The sequence below is a fragment of the Muntiacus reevesi genome, chromosome X (genome assembly GCF_963930625.1).
Source record: "Muntiacus reevesi chromosome X, mMunRee1.1, whole genome shotgun sequence".
NCBI lineage: Eukaryota > Metazoa > Chordata > Mammalia > Artiodactyla > Cervidae > Muntiacus > Muntiacus reevesi.
This window is the reverse complement of record NC_089271.1, coordinates 54,520,265-54,542,035: the sequence shown is the minus strand read 5'-3', so window position 1 is coordinate 54,542,035 and position 21,771 is coordinate 54,520,265.

The window sequence follows — 21,771 nt, the reverse complement described above, 5'->3', positions numbered from 1 at the left end:
GGGAACATCAGAGGTTAAGACTTCATTTGGAAAGCAAATGCAGGCTCAAGGAGCTAGCAGTTGTCAGTTAAACACATTCTTCTCAATTGGATGGCAAGTTTCACTTTGAAGAAGAATACAAGAGGTGCAACACAGATATATGTGCCACAGCATCACGTCCTAAGTCACCATAATTTCTCATTTGGATAATTTCAGTGGCCTCTTAGCTATTTTCTTGTTATCAGTCTTGTCCCTCACCTCTCGCTCCTGTGTCAGTACTCCTCACAAAGTCCTGAGAAATCCTAGTAAAATGTAAGTTAAATCCCCTATTGACCTCAACAAACTCCTAATGCTCTCCATTTTCTTTGAAAAAAAAAAAAAAAGCTAATACAAAGGCTAACAAAGGCTTACATAATCAGTCACTGCATTTATTATTTATTTCATAGTACTCTGAGCACATAATCTCCTTCTCAGAGAGACATTCTTATCTGCCATATCAGATGGAGAGAGTACTCCTCCATTCTCAATGACCACATTATATTTATTTCAACCATTCAGGTATGATTTGAATAAAATCCCTTAAGATTATACAGTGGAAGTGACAAATAGATTCAAGGGATTACATCTGATAGACATAGTACCTGAAGAACTATGGACAGAGGTTCATAACATTGTACAGGAGGCAGTGATCAAGACCATTCCCAAGAAAAAGAAATGCAAAAAGGCAAAACACTTGTCTGAGGAGGACTTACAAATAGCTGAGAAAAGAAGAGAAGATAAAGGCAAAAGAGAAAAGGAAAGATATATCCATTTGAATGAAGAGTTCCAAAGAACAGCATGAAGAGATAAGAAAGCATTCCTCAGTGATAAATAAAAAGAAATAGAGGCAAACAATAGAATAGGGAAGACTAGAGATCTCTTCAAGAAAATAGAGATATCCAGGGAAAATTTCATGCAAAGATGGGCACAAAAAAGGACAGAAATGGTATGGACCTAACAGAAGCAGAAGATATTAAGAAGAGGTGGCAAGAATACACAGAAGAACTGTACAAAAAAGATCTTCATGACCCAGATAACCACAATGGTGTCATCACTTACCTAGAGCCAGACATCCTGGAATGTGAAGTCAAGTGGGCCTTAGGAAGCATCACTATGAACAAAGCTAGTGGAGGTGATGGATTTCCAGTTGAGCAATTTCAAATCCTGAAAGATGATGCTGTTAAAGTGCTGCACTCAATATGCCAGCAAACTTGGAAAACTCAGCAGTGGCCACAGGACTGGAAAAAGTCAGTTTTCATTTCAATCCCAAAGAAAGGCAATGTCAAAGAATGTTGAAACTACTGCAGAATTGCACTCATCTCACATGCTAGCAGAGTAATGCTCAAAATTCTCCAAGTCAGGCTTAAACAGTACATGAACTATGAACTTCCAGATGTTCAAGCTGGATTTAGAAAAGGCAGAGGAACCAGAGATCAAATTGCCAACATCCGTGGGATCATCAAAAAAACAAGAGAATCTCAGAAAAACATCTACCTCTGGTTTACTGAATATACCAAAGCCTTTGACTGTGTGGATTACAACAAACTGTGGAAAATTCTTTAAGAGATGGGAATACCAGACCACCTGACCTGCCTCCTGACAAATCTGTATGCAGGTCAAGAATCAACAATTAGAACTGGTCATGGAACAACAGACTGTTTCCAAATTGGGAAAGGAGTACGTCAAGGCTGTATATTGTCACCCTCACCCTGCTTATTTAACTTATATGCAGAATAAATCATGTGAAATGCAGGGCTGGATGAAGCAAAAGCTAGAATCAAGATTGTTGGGGGAAATATCAATTACCTCAGATATGCAGATGACACCACCCTTATGGCAGAAACAGAAGAAAAACTAAAGAGCCTCTTGATGAAAGTGAAAGAGGAGAATGAAAAAGTTGGCTTAAAACTCAACATTCAGAAAGCTAAGATCATCCAGTCCCATCACTTCATGGCAAATAGATGGGGAAACAATAGAAACAGTGAGAGACTTTTTTTGGGGGGGCTCCAAAATCACTGCAGATGGTGACTGCAGCCATGAAATTAAAAGATGCTTGCTCCTTGGAAGAAAAGTTATAACCAACCTAGACAGCATATTAAAAAGCAGAGACATACAAGCAATAAATGCTGGAGAGGGTGTGGAGAAAAGGGAACCCTCTTACACTGTTGGTGGGAATGCAAACTAGTACAGCCACTATGGAGAACAGTGTGGAGATTTCTTAAAAAACTGGAAATAGAACTGCCATATGACCCAGCATTCCCACTTCTGGGCATACACAGTGAGGAAACCAGATCTGAAAGAGACACGTGCACCCCAATGTTCATCGCAGCACCGTTTATAATAGCCAGGACATGGAAGCAACCTAGATACCCATCAGCAGACGAATGGATAAGGAAGCTGTGGTACATATACACCAGGGAATATTACTCAGCCATTAAAAAGAATTCATTTGAATCAGTTCTAATAAGATGGATGAAACTGGAGCCCATTATACAGAGTGAAGTAAGCCAGAAAGATAAAGAGCATTACAGTATACTAACACATATATATGGAATTTAGAAAGATGGTAACGATAACCCTATATGCAAAACAGAAAAAGAGACACAGATGTACAGAACAGACTTTTGGACTCTGTGGGAGAAGGCGAGGGTGTGATGTTTCAAGAGATCAGCATCAAAACATGTATATTATCTAGGGTGAAACAGATCACCAGCCCAGGTTCGATGCATGAGACAAGTGCTTGGGCCTGGTGCACTGGGAAAACCCAGAGGAATCGGGTGGAGAAGGAGGTGGGAGGGGGGATCAGGATGGGAAATACATGTAAATCCATGGCTGATTCATGTCAATGTATGACAAAACCCACTTCAATATTGTAAAGTAATTAGCCTCCAACTAATAAAAATAAAACTCTATGGCTGATTCGTGTCAATGTATGACAAAACCCACTGAAATGTTGTGAAGTAATTGGCCTCCAACTAATAAAATAAAATTAAAAAAAAAAAAAAGCAGAGACATTACTTTGCCAACAAAGATCCATCTAGTCAAAGCTATGGTTTTTCCAATATGTATGGATGTGAGAGTTGGACTGTAAAGAAAGCTGAGCACTGAAGAATTGATGCTTTTAAAGTGTGGTGTTGAAGAAGACTCTTGTATTGCAAGGAGATCCTACCAGTCAATCCTAAAGGAAATCAGTCCTGAACATTCATTGGAAGGACTGATGCTGAAGTTGAAACTCTAATACTTTGGCCACCTGATGTGAAGAACTGACTCATTGGAAAAGACTCATGCTGGGAAAGACTGAAGGCAGGAGGAGAAGGGGACTACAGAGGATGAGATGTTTGGATGGCATCACCGACTTGATGGGCATGAGTTAGAGTAAGCGCCGGGAGTTGGTGATGGACAGGGAAATGGTATGGACCTAGGACTGCATGCTGCAGTACATTGGGTGGCAAAGAGTCAAACACAACTGAGCTACTGAACTAAATTGACTGAAATCTTATCAAAGTAACCTTGACTACAGGAGACAAATTATATCCATTTGTTTCTCTGCTGCATTGCTAGTTTTGAGAACAGTGTGTTATTTCTCAGTTTCTCACTAAATATGTGTTGAGGGACTTCTATAATTCTTATATTGTTTCATTCCCTGGTGAAAATGTAATCTACACCAGGGCCAGAATTTGATCTGTTTCAGCTTTGGATTCGCAAGTCATAGAATAGCGACTAGCAAATAATAGGTATAAAAAATTATTTTCAGAATGAGTAAATAACAACTATAGGGTTGTGACAATGTACCAGACCTACTGATAGATAAAGCATAATAGTAATAAGCAATGTAGATGTGGTAACTACATTTAGATATAAAAAATAAAAATGTGTACTCTAAAATATGACACATACAAAGGAAAATACATAGTGCTATCAGAATATAAAATCAAATTTTGCTTAGAAAGTAAGGAAAGCATGCTCTAGAAAGCAACATATATGCTAACAAATTCAGCATAGGGAGGGTTTAGTAAGGGAAAGGAGGTTAGAACTGTATTCTAGGCAGACAGAACAGTGTATGCAAAGCCCCTGTGAAAAGTTAAAGTCACTAAGTTGTGTCTGACTCTTTGTGACCCCATGGACTATTATATGGTCCATGGAATTCTTCAGGCCAGAATACAGGAGTGGGTAGCCTTTCCCTTCTCCAGGGGAGATTCCCAACCCAGGGATTGAACCCAGATCTACCACATTGCAGGCGGATTCTTTACCAACTGAGCCACAAGGAAAGCCCAAGAATACTGGAAGGTGTAGCCTATCCCTTCTCCAGTGGATCTTCCAGACCCAGGGATCAAACTGGGGTTTGCTGTATGCAGGCGGATTCTTTACCAACTGAGCTATCAGGGAAGCCCAAAGTCCCTGTCGCAGGAAAGAAACTGACATGTTTGATAAGCTGAAAGAATTACTGACATTGAAGTAGTCAATGCCATCTAACCAAAGACACCAGAAATATTTAGGGGGTTAAATAAGTGGTATTTATCACTAATTGCAGTAAAGAAGTGAATGACTTGTGGAACCTTGAATGCGTGTCAGGAAGATCATGTTAGAAAAGATAGATTATGGAATTTGAGTTTGGGTTGGGTGATTTGGTTGTTTATCACCAACGGGAGAATTACAGGGTTTAACCATCAGTAGCAGGAGCTGTTATCAGCAGCACTGAGGCCTCTGTCTAACCGTCAGACGAGTGGCACACGTAAGCACCTGCTTTTTTCCTTCACGTGACTAAAGAGCAGAGAGTTGTGGAGGAAAGTGGCACAAGAACCTGGAGAGGTAGGCAGGCGCAGGCCAGGCAGGGCCTAGAAGACCATGCCGGCAAAGTTGGCCTTTATCTTAAAGCAAAGGGAAATGGAAGAGTGATGTCTTTCAATCTGTGTGTTCAGGACTGTGGAGGGTCTGAGATATTATGCTACTTGCAAATTCATGAGTTAATTTGCTACAGATTGACAGATCCTGACAGAAGTCTCCTGGGTGAGACAAAGAGCTTTCCACTGGCAGCAAAGGCAGAGCATGAGGTTTGCACCAGTGCTGCATATGCCCAAAGTCCCCTGGGGGCAAGGAAAGTAGACGTGGATGCTTACACATGCAGAGGGTTGTGATACACAAATGGACCCGTGAATTTGGGAGATTTCCTGTTTTTGTAGTGAGCAGAAGTACTCCTGCTTCCTGAGGGAGGTGTTATCTCATCCCTCATATCCTCAGGACAAATAAAACCCAGAGAAATCTCCCTGGTTAAGAGCAATTAGGGCTTTGTACTCTTGGCACACCCAGCAAAACCACAACGGAACACTCAGGGCCCATAGGAGACTTCCATTCCCAGCACTGTGTTGTTGAACAGGCCAACATTTGGAGAACCTGCTCATTACATGGAGAAAACTAACACTGAATCATGGATTTAGGCCATGTCTGATCATTCCCATCAGGCTACAAACCTGCTATAATTCCTCCTGTGTTGACCCCCACACTCCCCTGTAGCTATTGCCCCACCTGGTCACCCTACTAATGGGGCCAGGTAATGTAACACACCCCAGGATAACTCCAGTGAGAGAGTATGTACAGAGACAGTGGCACCTTGCTGAGTGAAAAGGAGAAGCACCCAACCCCATGAAGAAGGAAGGACAGGTAGAGACAAGCAAGATGGTGTCCTGGGTGGGGGACATGAAAGATGCCTGAACCCCTGGGCACTGGTGCTCCATGAGGCGTGCAAGTGCACCCCAAGAGGTGTTTTTGAGGGCCTGGTGTAAATTGGACAGGACCCAGAAGAGAGGCACCAAACCCTCCCAGCAACTTCCAGGCCTACTTCTTAGAGAAACATCACCTTGCATTTTCCATGGGAGATGGAGTTCCTTGAGATCCTTGGTTGCCATGGGAACTCAGTTACTTGATCCAGCTTCTGTGAACCACATGTTCACATCATGACCAATTTTCCCCAAATGGATTCATGATAGTTGGATGCCTTGTTCTGAGCTTGCTGATATTGTCTGCAGATGGGTGAATAGCTGACAGCTTTAGGGGGTGGTATGGGACACATTACTCCAAGCAAAACTGTAGGAGGAAACTCTGGTTTAATCTGCAGGGTTCGATGGTTCTATCAGGTGTGATGTTTGCATGTGCTTATTATATCATGTATGTATACCTTCTAATATTTTAATAAAGTATTTAACAATTAGAATTCTGATACCATACCTATTCATTGTTTATAACATAACAAATTATAGTCTCGTTAATACCCCATGGACAGAGGAGCCTGGCAGGCTACAGTTCATGGGGTCGCAAGAGTGGGACATGACTTGGTGACTAAACCAACCAACCACTAATGGAATAATTATATTCAACATGTAAGGATTTGTGACATGGTTTCAGGTAGTATGCTAAGCACTTTACACATAAAATCTCACTGAAGCTTCATAGAAAGGTAAGCAGTTTTGTGTTTTTATTTTTAAACCTCCATTTTGCTGATGAAGAGATTGATGCCCCAGAGAAGTTCACTAATGACACACATGGTGGGTGTGGGCACCGGAAGGGCCAGGTTGGAGAGTGTCGTGCCCAGGGGTTGGAGAGACACAGACACCTGTGAGGACCTTAACTGCATAACACAGCAAATGCAAAACACAATGGCAAGTCAAAAGAAGACTTGGGAGAATGTGGGGGAAAGCTTTGCACAGGTTTTTCAGTGAGAAACTGTGAATTTTTGTTTTGCACCAAGCCCCTCCTTAAGTAGCTGGACTGGAGTGGTAGAGAAGATCACAAATTCAGATTGCATAGCTCCAAATCTCGTGTAATTACTTTTCTTTTCCTCCTGCCTTAACGAGAAAATCGATGACTAGGTGGTACACACACATATAAAATTCAAAAGTTGCAAACACTCAGTCAAAAGTATGTCTCTCGCCCCAGTTGTTGGAACATACAGCTCTCCTCCCCAAAGGCAACACTTTCCCAACAGGTTCTTACATAGCCTTCCTTTTATGTTAGGAAGGATGATCAAGCATATAGGTGTATTTCAACCACTTCTCTTTATATACAAATGGTTAAATACCAAATAGCGAGTGTTCTGGGCCTAAATTTTTTCATTTCCCACATATCTTGGAGGTCTTTCTGTATGATCATAATGAAGTAAAACTTAGAGAGTGCCTGTCATGTCATTGTGTTAAGTGCTTTAAACCTGTTGGTTTAATGTATGACAAAACCCACTGAAATGTTGTGAAGTAATTGGCCTCCAACTAATAAAATAAAATTTAAAAAAAAAAAAACCTGTTGGTTTAACCCTCACTATACCCAATGAGGTATTAAATATTATCCCCTTTAATTGATTAATAATTTAAAGTATATAAAATTTGAATAACTTGTCAAAGGCAATATGGCTAAAAGTGGGGAGAATCAGGATTTGATCTGAGTGTAGTTCCAGATTGTACACTTAAGTAACATTCTATTTTTCTTAAATAACTGCATGTATCCTTTTACATCAATGTACTTACTTTTATTTACAATTCTGCTACTGATAGATGCTTCTGGTTTTTCCAATCTCATGTCATCACAGACAAAGCTATGTAAGTTGAATAAGCTTACATATGTTATCATGCCACACATATGCAAGTACATCCAATGACTAAATTCATAGGAGTAGGATTTCTGGACCAAAGGGTAAATGCACACATGATTTTGACAGATAATGCTCTCTCCAGGTATTGTATCAATTCACACCAGTACTAACAATGCAGGAGTATTTCTGTTTCCCCACATCCTCACCAAAACAGTGTGTTTCAAATACTTGTATATTGGGCAATATGGGAAGTAATGAGTGATCGGTTATAGTAGTTAACATACCCATTAGCCTTATTATGAACTAGGCTGGGGATTTTAAAAACACATTTAGAGGCATTATGCATTTTCCCTTTCATAAACCTGGTATTTGTCACACTAGTAGCAGAACTGAATAGCTGTTCCTTAAACCTGTTCCTTTTCCTGCTGGGGTTTCCCAGCTCTACAGCACCTAACTTGGGCCCGTGGACTGTGTACTGGCCAAGGGAAAGTGGATCGAAGTGATATACATTGACCAGATGACTCCTAAAAACCTCCTTTGAATTCTCCTATTCTCCTTCTTTCCCCATGTGCTGGCAGAAGATTCAAAGCAGAGTGGTCAATGCAGCCAAATGCTGATGCTGTCAGCCATTCTTCTGTGGGTTGATCCCTGAGTAAGATCCGAAAGCAACGCCAAGCCTCCTAAGCCTGCTTCCACTTGAATTTTACATGGGAAACATTTCTAGGGTGCAAGGCCATGAGTTTTGGGAGTTTCTCTCTTACATTAGCTTGTGTTATCACAAACAACAGAGAGGCCTTTGTTCCTCTTTTTTTTTTAAAGGTTGAATGAAAGATTGTCTTATTCAGGAAAATAGTCCATCCACTGTCTGTGATATAGATAACAAATATTTTTTAAACTTGGCCTTTGAGTTTTAACTTAGTATATAAATTTGTAATCTCTTTTCAGTCTTGTTGTACTAAAATTTTTCAAGACAATCTTTTTCTTCTGTGAATTCTACTTTGTAACATGCCTAGAAAGACCCTGTTCACTCCAAACTTATACCAAAAAAATCTTTGGAGAATCTCTTCTACATCTCTTTTTCTAGCAGTTGTTTCAGCATGAATGAATGATGAGTTTTAAGAAGATATGTTTTTGTATCTATTGAGGAGATCATGCTTAGATTTCTCTACTTCATCTATTAACGTGATGGATTACCCTGACTTATTTTCAAATGTTAAATCAATCTTGCTTTCCTGGGATAAAAGCAACTTTGTCATGATAACGTATCTTTTCTATATATTGCTGGGATTTTTTTTTCATTTGTTGCTTAGGATGTTGTCATCTACGTTTATGAAAAAATAGGTTTGTAATTTAAACTTCTGAAAGTACCCCATCTAGTTTTTGTACCAATGTAATGCTATAGAAAATGCAAGAGGGTAGTGTATCCTCTATTTCTATTCTCTAAAAAGTTTATGTAATATTGGAACTATCTCTTATTTTTCATATTTTTAGTTCAAATCATGTTTTTTAATGTCTCCTCTAAACTTTATTAAGTTATATTTTTGTTTTTATTGCTGTTGTTTAGTCGCTAAGGTGATTGCAACCCTTTTGTGAACACCCACACCCCCACCCCACGGACTGTAGCCCACCAGGCTTCTCTCTTCATAGGATTTGCAAGACAAGAATACTGGAGTGGGTTGTCATTTCCTCCTCCAGGGGATCTTTCAGACCCAGGGATCGAACTCTTGTCTCCTGCATTGACAGGTGGATTCTTTACGGCTGAGCCACCAGGGAAGCCCCCAAGTTGTATTTTACTTTGTGTAAAATACAGTTATATTTCCCACTTCCTCTTCATTTTCATATTTGGGATAAAGGTCTCTAGAAATGTTATCTTATTTGAATCCTGGTATTAATAAATTTTGCCTTTATCATTTTTCCCTTGAAGTCTAACCAGAGACTTGTCCATTTTATTGACTATATAATGCTGTATTAAAATGCTGTGTTCAGTTAGGTTCAGTTCAGTTGTTCAGTCGTGTCTGACTCTTTGCGACCCCACGGACTGCAGCATGCCAGACTTCCCTGTCCATCACCAACTCCCGGAGCTTGTCAAACTCATGTTCATCGAGTCAGTGATGCCATCCAACCATCTCATCTTCTATCATCTCTTCTCCTCCTGCCTTCAATCTTTTCCAGCATCAGGGTCTTTTCTAGTGAGTAAGTTCTTCCCATCAGGTGGCCAAAGTATTGGAGCTTCAGCTTCAACATCAGTCCTTCCAATGAACACTCAGGACTGATCTCCATTAGGATAGACTGCTTGGATCTCCTTGCAGTCCAAGGAACTCTCAAGAGTTTTCCCCAACACCACAGTTAAAAAACATCAATCTTTGGTGCTCAGCTTTCCTTATAATCCAAATCTCACATCCATACATGACTACTGGAAAAACCATAACTTTGACTAGATGGACCTTTCTTGGAAAAGCAATGTCTCTGCTTTTTAATATGCTGTCTAGGTTGGTCATAGCTTTCCTTCCAAGGAGCAAGTATCTTTTAATTTCATGACTGCAGTCACCATCTGCAGTGATTTTGGAGCCCAAAAAAATAAAGTCTCTCACTGTTTCCATTGTTTCCCCAACTATTTGCCATGAAGTGATGAAACCAGATTCCATGATCCTCATTTTCTGAATGTTGAGTTTTAAGCCAACTTGTTCATTCTCCTCTTTCACTTTCATCAAGAGGCTCTTTAGTTTTTCTTTGCTTTCTGACATAGGGTTGGTGTCATCTGCATATATGAGGCTATTGATATTTCCCCCAGCAATCTCGATTATAGCTTGTGCTTCATCCAGCCCAGCATTCCCCATGATGTACTCTGCATATAAGTTAAATAAGCAGGGTGACAATATACAGCCTTGACGTACTCCTTTACCAATCTGAAACCAGTCTGTTGTTCCATGTCCAGTTCTAACTGCTATTTCTTGACCTGCATACAGATTTCTCAGGAGGCAGGTAAGGCGGTCTGGTATTCCCATCTCTTAAAGAATTTTCCACACTATATTGTGATCTACACAGTCAAAAACTTTGGTGTTGTCAATAAAGCAGAAGTAGGTGTTTTTCTGGCATTCTCTTGCTTTTTCTATGACCCAATGGATGTTGGCAATTTGATCTCTGGTTACTCTGCCTTTTCTAAATCCAGCTTGAACATCTGGAAGTACATGATTCACATACTGTTGAAGCCTGGCTTGGAGATATTTTGAGTGTTACTTTGCTAGCATGTGAGATGAGTGCAGGTGTGTAGTAGTTTGTTTGGCATTGTCTTTCTTTGGGATTGGAATGAAAACTGACCTTTTCCAGTCCTGTGGCCACTGCTGAGTTTTCCAAGTTTGCTGGCATATTGAGTGTAACACTTTCACAGCATCATCTTTCAGGATTTGAAAGAGCTCAACTGGAATTCCATCACCTCCACTAGCTTTGTTGGTAGTTATGCTTCCTAAGGCCCACTTGACTTCACTTTCCAGGATGTCTGGCTCTAGGTGAGTGATCACACCATTGTGGTTATCTGGGTCATGAAGATCTTTTTTGTATAGTTCTTCTATGCATTCTTGTCACCTCTTCTTAATATTTTCTGCTTCTGTTAGGTCCATACCATTTCTGTCCTTTATTGTGCCCATCTTTGCATGAAATACTCCCTTGGTGTCTCTAGTTTTCTTGAAGAGATCTCTAGTCTCTCCCATTCTATTGTTTTCCTGTATTTCTTTGTATTTATCACTGAGGAAGCCTTTATTATCTCTCCTTGCTATTCTTTGGAACTCTGCATTCAAATGGGTTTATCTTTCCTTTTCTCCTTTGCCTTTCTCTTCTCTTCTTTTCTCAATGATCCGTAAGGCCTCCTCAGAAAACCATTTTTCCTTTTTGCATTTCTTTTTCTTAGGGATGGTCTTGATCAATGCCTCCTGTGCAATGTCACAAACCTCCGTCCATAGCTCTTCAGGCACTCTGTGTATCAGATCTAATCCCTTGAATCTATTTGTCACTTCCTCTGTATAATCATAAGGCATTTGATTTAGGTCATACCTGAATGGTCTAGTGGTTTTCCCAACTTTCTAGTAGGGAAAGTACTGGTACTGGTCTAGTACTTTCCGTACAAGGCAAGCTATTCAATATCACAGTAATCCAAGTCTATGTCCCAACCAGTAATGCTGAAAAAGCTGAAGTTGAATGGTTTTATGAAGACCTACAAGACCTTATAGAACTAACACCCAATAAAGATGTCCTTTTCATCATGGGGACTGGAATGCAAAAGTAGGAAGTCAAGGGAGGGGGGATTGGGATGGGGAGTACATTTAAATCCATGGCTGATTCATGTCAATGTATGACAAAAACCACTACAATATTGTAAAGTAGTTAGCCTCCAACTAATAAAAATAAATGGAAAAAAATAAATAAAATTTAAAAAAGTAGGAAGTCAAGAGATAGCTGGAGTAACAGGCAAATTTGGCCTTGGAGAACAAAATAAAGCATGGCAAAGGCTAGCAGAGTTTTGCCAAGAGAACGCACTGGTCATAGCAAACACCCTCTTCCAACAACACAAGAGACCACTCTGCACATGACATCACCAGATGGTCAATACCAAAATTGGATTGATTATATTCTTTTCAGCTAAAGGTGGAGAAGCTCTATCCAGTCAGCAAAAACAAGACTTGGAGTTGACTGCAGCTTAGATCATGAACTCCTTATTGCAAAATATTGTGTTAAGATGCTCTATTGTATGTTTGCTTTCACTTTCATTATTTTCGTTTTATCTTTAATGATTCTTTGTTTTTCTTTGCTCTTATCTTGTTATTTTTTAACTTATCCTGTTATTTTTTAACTTCTCAAGAAGGATGGTTAGCTCATTTTCTGCCATTCTTTGTTTTTAAAAATTTATTTTTATTGAGTTGTAATTTATATACAACATTACTAGTTTTAGGTGTATAGCATCAGGTTTTATTATTTCTATATATTTAAGAAAGATCACCATGGCAAGTCTATTTAACATCTGTTACCATTCATAGTTCCAAAATTTGTTTTCTTTTGATGAGAACTTTTAAGACTGACTCTCTTACTGTTCAGCTGCACCCTGCAGGCCTATAAGACCTGTGCTTGCTCAAGCTTCAAAACTGAAGAAAGAGCCCAGAGCCCAAGACAGAGACATCAGTGGTTTAATGGATGGGAAGGATCTTACATGTCTGAACCAAAGTTCTGGTGCAACACCTCACTGTGTGTTGTGGATGGCGCGCAGGATATGGCTGCAGTCTTCGCTGTAGGGAAGGGGAGATGGCCAGTTATAGGCAATTAATGTCAGGTTGGCTCCATTGGTTACCAGGGAAACTAGCAGAGGAGCACACTCCTCACTGCCCCACAAATATAAGAATATTTGTGTGCAGCTGGGGCTGGGGGCATGCATGTGGGAAGGTCAGTCATGTGAGTAGGGTATAGGTGAAGCAGACACTGGTCAAGCAGGGGATGGACAGAGAGCAAGACAACAGCCATCTTGAGAGGCCTGATTGTACACTTATCAACTTTCAAGCCCAGTAGATACCTGAAACTGCAGACAGTACTGAACTATACATATATATTTATGTACAGGATATTATATATTATCCTGTATATTGTATATATCCATATATATTGTATATGGATATATGTATATATATCCATATATATTGTATATGGATATTATATATTTATGTACAGGAAAAAACATTATTATAAACATTATATATATAATGTTTTTTCCTGTACATAAATAACTATGTCAAAATTTAATTTATAAATTAGGCACAATAAGAGAATATCCAAGTTGCCAGCCTCACTGCTTGGGTACTTTGGGCCTATTACTAAGTAAAATAACAGTTACTTGAACACAAGCACTGTGATACTGCCACACATCATCAAGATAGCTATGAAATGATTAATGGAAGGGATATGTTCATTTTCAGGTGGGACATAACAGGACAGCAGGAGATTTCATCCCGCTACCCAAAATAGCACACAATTTCAAATTTAACAATCATTTCTAGATTTTCCCAATAAACTTTACAGACTGCAGCTCAAAGCAAGTAACTGAAACTGCAGAGAATGAAACCAAAGATAAGGGTGGACTACTCTATGCAATAATAGTATTATTAACTACAGTCACCATACTGTGCATTACTTCCCCATGTTATTTGTTTTATAATTGAAAGTTTGTACCTTTGATCTCTCTGACAACCAGTGAACACTTCTCTGTATCTATCAGTTTGGTTTTTTGCTTTTCTTTGTTTTCAAATCCACATATAAGTGACATGATGTGGTATTTGTCGTTCTCTGGCTGACATATTGGGCTTCCCAGGCAGCACTAGTGGTAATGAACCTGCCTGCTAATGCAAGTGATGTAGTAGACCTGGATTCCATCCCTGGGATAGGAAGATGCCTGGAAGAGGGCATGACAACCCACTCCAGTATTCTTGCCTAGAGAATCCCATGGACAGAAGAACCTAGCAGGCTACAGTCCATGGGGTCACAAAAAGTTGGACACGACTGGAGTGACTTAGCATGCACATCTGACTTATTTCACTTAGCATTATACCCTCCAAGTCCATTCATATGGTTGCTGATACTGGATCTCCTTCTCCTTTATGGCTTAATAATAACCCATTGTATTAATATCCATTAATATCTCATTGCACACCATGTCTTCTTTATCCATTCATATGTCTACGGACACTTAAGCTGCTTTCATATCTTAGCTATTGTAAATAACACTGAAATAAAAATTGGTGTGCAAATAGTTTTTTGAGTTACTGTTTTCATTTTCTTCAGATAAATATCCAGAAGTGGGATTGCTGGATCAGAGGGTAGTTCTATTTTTTTTTTTTTTTTTTTGAAGACCTACCATCCTGTTCTCCATGATGGCTGCACCAATTTACATTCCCACCAACAGTGCAAAAGTACTCCTTTTTCTATACATTTTTGCCAACACTTGTTATTTCTTGTCTTTTTGATAATAGCAATTCTGACAGATGTGAGTTAATATCTCATTGGGATTTAGATTTCTATTTCCCTGATGATTAGTGATGTTGAGCACCTTGTCATGTACCTATTGGCCAGCTCTGTGTCTTCTTTACTCTTTTCTAATATATACATTTAAGGATATCAGTTTCACCTAATTGAGCTATCTTCCCAGGTTTGGTCTGTTACACCTCCATTTTCACCCAGTTGAATGTGCTTTCTCATTTGCACCCAGATAGATGTGAAAGTGAAAGTGTTAGTCAATCAGTCATATCTTACTCTTTGTGCCCCCATGAACTGTGGCCTACCAGGCTTCTTTGTCCATGGAATTTTCCAGGCAAGAATACTGGAGTGGGTACCCATGCCCTTCTCCAGGGGATCTTCCCAACTCAGGAATCGAACCCAGTCTCCTGAATGGCAAGCAGATTGTTTACCCTCTGAGCCACCAGGCAAGACCCCCAATATGATACAAAGTGAAATGGGAACTGATTTACTTGTGGTTCAGTCACCTGATTCAGAGGGTGTGAGTTGTTGGGGTCTCAGATAAAATTAGGATGGTCACCACTTTTGGTTAGCTCTGAGACTTAAAGCACAGCTCAGTTTTATACCTGTTTACTTTTATGTAGACAACTCTGGATAAAAGCTGTTTTCAGTTGTAGGCTTGCTCTGCCGGTCCTGTCTTCTCCTAAGAGATCCAGTAATTACACAAAGTAATTCCTCAGCATCCTCTTCGAACCAAACTGATTTAATGTTTTTCTTTATGTATCCCCTGAGCTTTTTAATTACCCTCAACAAGTCCACTGCTCCTTGCAACTTACTTCACATTTATCAGAATATGAAGTCTATTATCTTCATGTAGGTGCCGAGTATCATATACATCACTTAGATCTATCTTATTTATTATTTATTTAGTTCTTCTATGTTGTTATTAATTGTGTGCACTTGATCTATCATGCCCTGAGAGAGGCCATGGCAAGTATCATACTGCTAGTTTGTGTCTATCAGAATCACAAGTGTTATATCATCCTAGGAAATGTATTTTTCCGCAATAAAATATACCTTTATTTGTCTGGTGTACTGCATCTCTTCTTCATTCATTCTTTCCCTGTTTTAAATTGTGATTTAAATTTAATTTCTTCTTCCTTCCTTTCTTTCATGTTATTTGCATTTGTCTGGAAAATCAACTTGCCAAGGCTAGGCTATCTCCTTCATGGACCACAGCCTTGTCGTGGAGAAGGGGCATGCATAACTCAATGAAGTTATGAGCCATGCTATGCATGGCCACCCTAGACAGATGGGTCATAATGAAGAGTTCTAAAAAAACGTGGTCTGCTGGAGGAGGAAATTGTGATTCACCTCAGTATTCCCGCTGAGCGATCCCCATGAACAGTATGGAAAGGTAAAAACATATGACCCTAGAAGATGAGGCCCCAGGTCAGAAGGTGTTCATTATGCTACTGGGGAAGAATGAAGGGCAATAACTAATAGCTCCAGAAAGAATGAAGCAGCTGGGCCAAAGCAGAAGCGACACTCAGTTGTGGATGTGCCTGGTGGTGAAATTAGTCCTATGCTGTAATGAACAATGTTGCATAGAAACCTGGAATGTTAGGTCCAGAAATCAAGGCAAACTGGATGTGGTCAAGCAGGAGATGCACTATGACTGATTCATGTTGATGTTTTATAGAAACCAATGTAATACTGTAAAGTAATCATCCTTCAACTAAAAATATTTTTTTAAAAGAAAGCAGGAGATGCAAAATTGGTCTTCGACATCTTAGGAATCAGTGAACAAAAATGGATTAGAATGGGAGAATTTAATTCAGATGACCATTATATCTACTACTATGGGCAAACAGGAGATGCACTATGACTGATTCATGTTGATGTTTTAGAAACTATGCAGGAGACTTCATAGTCAACAAAAGTTTCCAAAATGCAGTACTTGGGTCAACCTCAAAAATGACAAAATGATCTCAGTTTGTTTCCAAGGCAAACCATTCAACATCATAGTACTAGTAGTAGTAGTAGCAGCAGCAGCAGTGTTAATCACTCAGTCAGGTTCAACTCTTTGTGACCCTAAGGACTGTAGCCTGCCAGGCTCCTCTGTCTATCGAATTCTCCAGGCAAGAATACTGGAGTGTGTTAGCATTCCTTTCTCCAGGGGATCTTCCCTACCCAGGGATCAAACCCTGGTATCCCACATTGTGGGCAGATTCTTCACCATCTGAGTCACAGGGAAGACCAACATCATAGTAATTCAAGGTTATGCCCCAACCAATAATGCCAAAGAAACTCAAGTTGACTGGTTCTATGAAGATCTACAACACCTTCTAGAACTAACACCAAAAAGATGTCCTTTTCATCATAAAGGGTTAGAATGCAAAAGTCAAGAGATATTGGAATAACAGGCAAGTTATTTGTACTCAGAGTACAAAGTGAAGCACGGCAAAACCTAACAGAGTTTTGTCAAGAGAATATGATGGTCACAGCAAACACTTTTCCAACAACATGAGAAATGACTCTTTACATGGACATCACCAGATGCTCAATAACAAAACCAGAATGATTATGTCTTTGCAGTTAAAAATGGAGAAGCTCTATACAGTCAGTAAAAAATAAGACTTAGAGCCGACTGTGGCTCAGTTCATGAGCTCCTCAGTGCAAACTTCAGGCTTAAATTGAAGAAAATAGGGACAACTACTGGGCCATTCAGGTGTGGCCTAAATCAAATCCCTCATGATTATACAGTGGAAGTGAGGTGACAAATAGATTCAAGAAAATAGTTCTGGTAGATAGAGTGACTGAAGAACTGTGGATGGAGGTTCATAACACTGTACAGGAGGCAGTGACCAAAACCATACCAAAGAAAAAGAAATGCAAGAAGGCAAAGTGGTATTCTGAGGAAACTTTACAAATAACTGAGGAAAGAAGAAAAGCAAAAGGCAAGGGAGAAAGTGAAAAATATACTCAACTGAATGCAAAGTTCTACAAGGAGAGAGAAGAAGACTTTCTTAAATGAACAATGTAAAGAAACAGAGGGAAACAAATAGAATGGGAAAAACTAGATAGAGATTTATTCAAGAAAAACGGAGATATCAAGGGAACATTTCCTGCCAGGATGGGCACTAAAAGGACAGAAATGATAAGAATCTAACAGAAACAGAAGAGATTAAGAAGAGGTGGCAAGAATACACAGAAGAACTATGTAAGAAAAGTCTTAATGACCTGGATAAACATGATGGTATGGTCACTCACCTAAAGCTGGACTTCCTGGAGTATGAAGTCAACTGGGCCTTAACAAGCTTTACTAGGAACAAAGCTAGTGGAAGTGACAGAATTCCAGCTGAGCTACTGAAATCCTAAAAGATGACGCTGTTAAAGTGCTGCCCTCACTATGTTAGCAAATTTGGAAAACTCAACAGTGTCCAAAGGACTGGAAAAGTCAGTTTTCATTCCAATCCCAAAGAAGTGAAATGCCAAAGAATGTTCAAACTGTCATACAATTGCACTCACTTCACATGCTACCAAGTTATGCTCATCAAAGTAGGCTTTAATAGTATGTGAATCTAGAACTTCCAGATGTACAAGCTGGTTTTAGAAAAGGTAGAGGAACCAGACATCAAATTGCCAATATTCATTTGATCTTAGAGAAAGGAAGGAAATTCCAGGAAAAAAAAGACACCTATTTCTACTTCATTTACTATGCTAAAGTCTTTGACTGTGTGGATCACAACAAACTGGAAAATTCTCAAAATTTAGAGAGTATCATACCATCTTCCTTGTCCCTTGAGAAGCCTGCGTGCAGATCAAGAAGCAACAGTTGGAACCTTACATGGAACAACTGACTGATTCAAAATTGGGAAAGGAATATGACAAGGCTGTATATTGTCACCTTGCTTACTTAAGTTGTATGCAGAGTACGTCATGGGAAATGCCAGGCTGGATGAAACACAGACTGGAATCAAGATGACTGGGAGAAATATCAATAACTTCAGATATGCAGATAATACCACTCTAATGGTAGAAAGTGAAGAGGAACTAAAGAGCCTCTTGATGAGGGTGAAAGAGGAGAGTGAAAAAGCTGACTTGAAACTCAACATGAAAAAAAAAACAACCAACTAAGATCATGGTATCCAGTTCCATGTTTTCATGGCAAATATAAGGGGGAAAAGTAGAAACAGTGACAGTTTTTCTTTTCTTGGGCTCCATAATCACTGCAAATGGTGACTGGAGCCATGAAATTAAAAGACACTTGCTCCTTGGAAGAAAAGCTATGACAAATCTAGACAGCATATTAAAAAGCAGAGATATCACTTTGCCAGCAAAGGTCCATACAGTCAAAGATATTGTTTTTCCAATAGTTTTGTATGGATGTGCGAGTTGGACCATAAAGCAGGCTGAGAGCCGAAGAATTGATGCTTTTGAATTGTGGTGCTAGAGAAGACTCTTGGAAGTTCCCTAAACTGCAAGGAGACCAAATCAGTCAATCCTAAAGGAAATCAACTCTGAATATTCACTGGAGGAACTGATGCTGAAGCTGAAGCTCCAATACTTTGGCCACCTGATGTGAAGAGCCAACTCATTGGAAATGACCCTGATATTGGGAAAGATTGAAGGCAAAAGGAGAAAGAGTGGCAGAGGATGAGATGGTTGAATAGGATCACCGACTCAATGGTCATGTGTTTGAGCAAACCCTGGGAGATGCTGAAGGACAGGGAAGCCCGGCTTATGCATGTGTTCAGGGAGTCGCAAAGGGTCAGACACAACTTAGTGACTGAGCAACAAATGTGTGTATCTATATTCACTTGTCAAAGGATATTTAGGTTGCTTCCATGTGTGACTATTGTATATACTTGGTGCTATGAACATAGGGGTGCATGTATCCATTTGAATTATAGTTTTATTCTTTTCTGTATAGATACCTGGGAGTTGGTTTGTTGAATCATATGGCATCTCTATTTTTAGTGTTTTAAGGAAAATCCATAACATTCTGTACAGTGACTGTACCAGTTTACATTCCCACCAAGAGTGTAGGAGGGTCCCCTTTTCTCCACATTTTCTCTGCCATTTATTATTTATTAACATTTTGATGAAGGCCATTCTGGCTGGTATATACATACACCTCTTTAACATTCCATCTTCTTTCCATTCTGAAGCTGAAAGTTTTCTCTAGTTATCCTTCCTTTGTGTTTGGAGAGCTTCTTTAAACCATTTTTCTAGGGATATATCTGTAATTGACTATTTATTGTAACTTTCTTTGTTTTGAGTATGTCTTTTCTTTCCCCTCATTCCTAAAGGAATGTATCTCCATACGTAAAATTTAAGGTTATAGATTCTTTTCTGAAGAACTCAAAAATATTGGACAAGGACACAATCCCTTAGGTACAAGATGAATCATTTCTGGTAATCTAATGTACAGTATTGTGATTGGATTTAATAATACTTGGCATTGCAAGGAAGAGTTTGTATGTGCTGTCACCACAAAAAAAGGTAATTATATGAGGTGATGGGTATGTTAATTAATTTTATTGTGTTTATCATTTCTTTATGTGTATGTCAATCAATCATCACATTGTACAACTTCCAAAACAAACAGGACTTGAAAAAATGACATACCACTTCCTTATGTCCTCCATGGTTTGAAACAAACAAACAAAAGAGCTACCAGAATCTGTTTTCCTCTCTAAATAATGTATCACTTCTGAGTGTTTCACTTCTTGATTATTTTCTTGGTTGAGCTTTCAGTAATTCAAAGTGTTGGAAAAGAATATTCTGAGTTTATCCGATTTTGAATTCTCTCATTTCCCAGAGGCTGTAGTTTTTTGGTTTTTCATTTCTTTTCCTTAAATTTGGGAAGTTTTCAGACACTATTTTTAAGATAAATCTTTCAAAGAAAATGACATTTTATATCTTAAATAATATCTGTCTGGAGACCCCCAAGATAACTGAAAGTGCTGCAACATGGTAGCAATATACTTATTAAAAATAAACTTTACATTTTGCAACAGTTTTTAGATTTTTAGAATTACTGTAAACAGTGACAGTTCTCATATTATTAATACTATCATTTTATGTTAATATGGTACGTTTATCACATTAATATACTCATATTGATAATAATCATTAAACAAAATCTATGCTTTATTCGTACTCTCTCAGCTTTTCTCTAATGTCCAAGAGCCCATTCAGGATACTGACTCACATTTAGTAGTCATGACTTCTTAGGCTTCTTGTGGTTATGACAGTTATGTAGATGTGATTTTTTAATGCTCCTGACAATCTGAAAATAATATAGCTATTCCCAAGTTCTCTTGCTTACTGTTAGAATGATGTTTTTTCCTATCACTTTACCCTATCAGAAACAGTTAATATAAAATGGATTAATATAAAATGAGGACATACATATATCTGAGCTGATCCTTGTGGATGTATGTCAGAAACCAACACAATATTGTAATTATCTTTCAATTGAAAATAAAAAAAAATTAAAATATGTTCCTGTTGACAATACTTACTTGTAAATTTATAAAATCCACTATGACATTTATTTGGAATTTATACACCACTCAGAAAGTGATTATTGAAATAGTTGCATTAAAATCAGTTATGTTTGAGGATGCTTTCTATCCACTACAAGAAGCTTCTTTCTTGCCTTCTACGATTGTAACAGAATGTTTTATAATAAGCCAATTCATTTCTCAGGCTTCCTCGGTGGTTCAATGGTAAAGAATCATCCTAGCAACGTAGGAGACGTGGGTTGGATCCCTAGCTTGGAGAGATCCCCTTGAGAAGAAACTGCAACACACTCCAGCATTCTTACTTGGGAAATCCCATGGGCAGAGGAGGCTCGTAGGCTACAGTCCATGGGGTCACATAGGGTCAAACACGGCTGAGCAGCTAAGCATGTAATGTCTATGGAGCCCTTGCTGTGTACTGGTCACCCTGCCTGGGTTCTGCCAATATTATGCAGAGACAGACTTAAATACCCCTTCCAATGAATACCCCTTCCTGCCCATATGGCCCTTGGGAGACACTTCTGGCTCCTAATAAAAAGTCCTAAGGATTTTAAAATATTTTTATTGTGCTAAATTTATACATAACACGATTTTCCTCTTTTAACAATTTCAACTGTACAATTCAATGGGATTAATTAGATTCACAATATTGTAGAA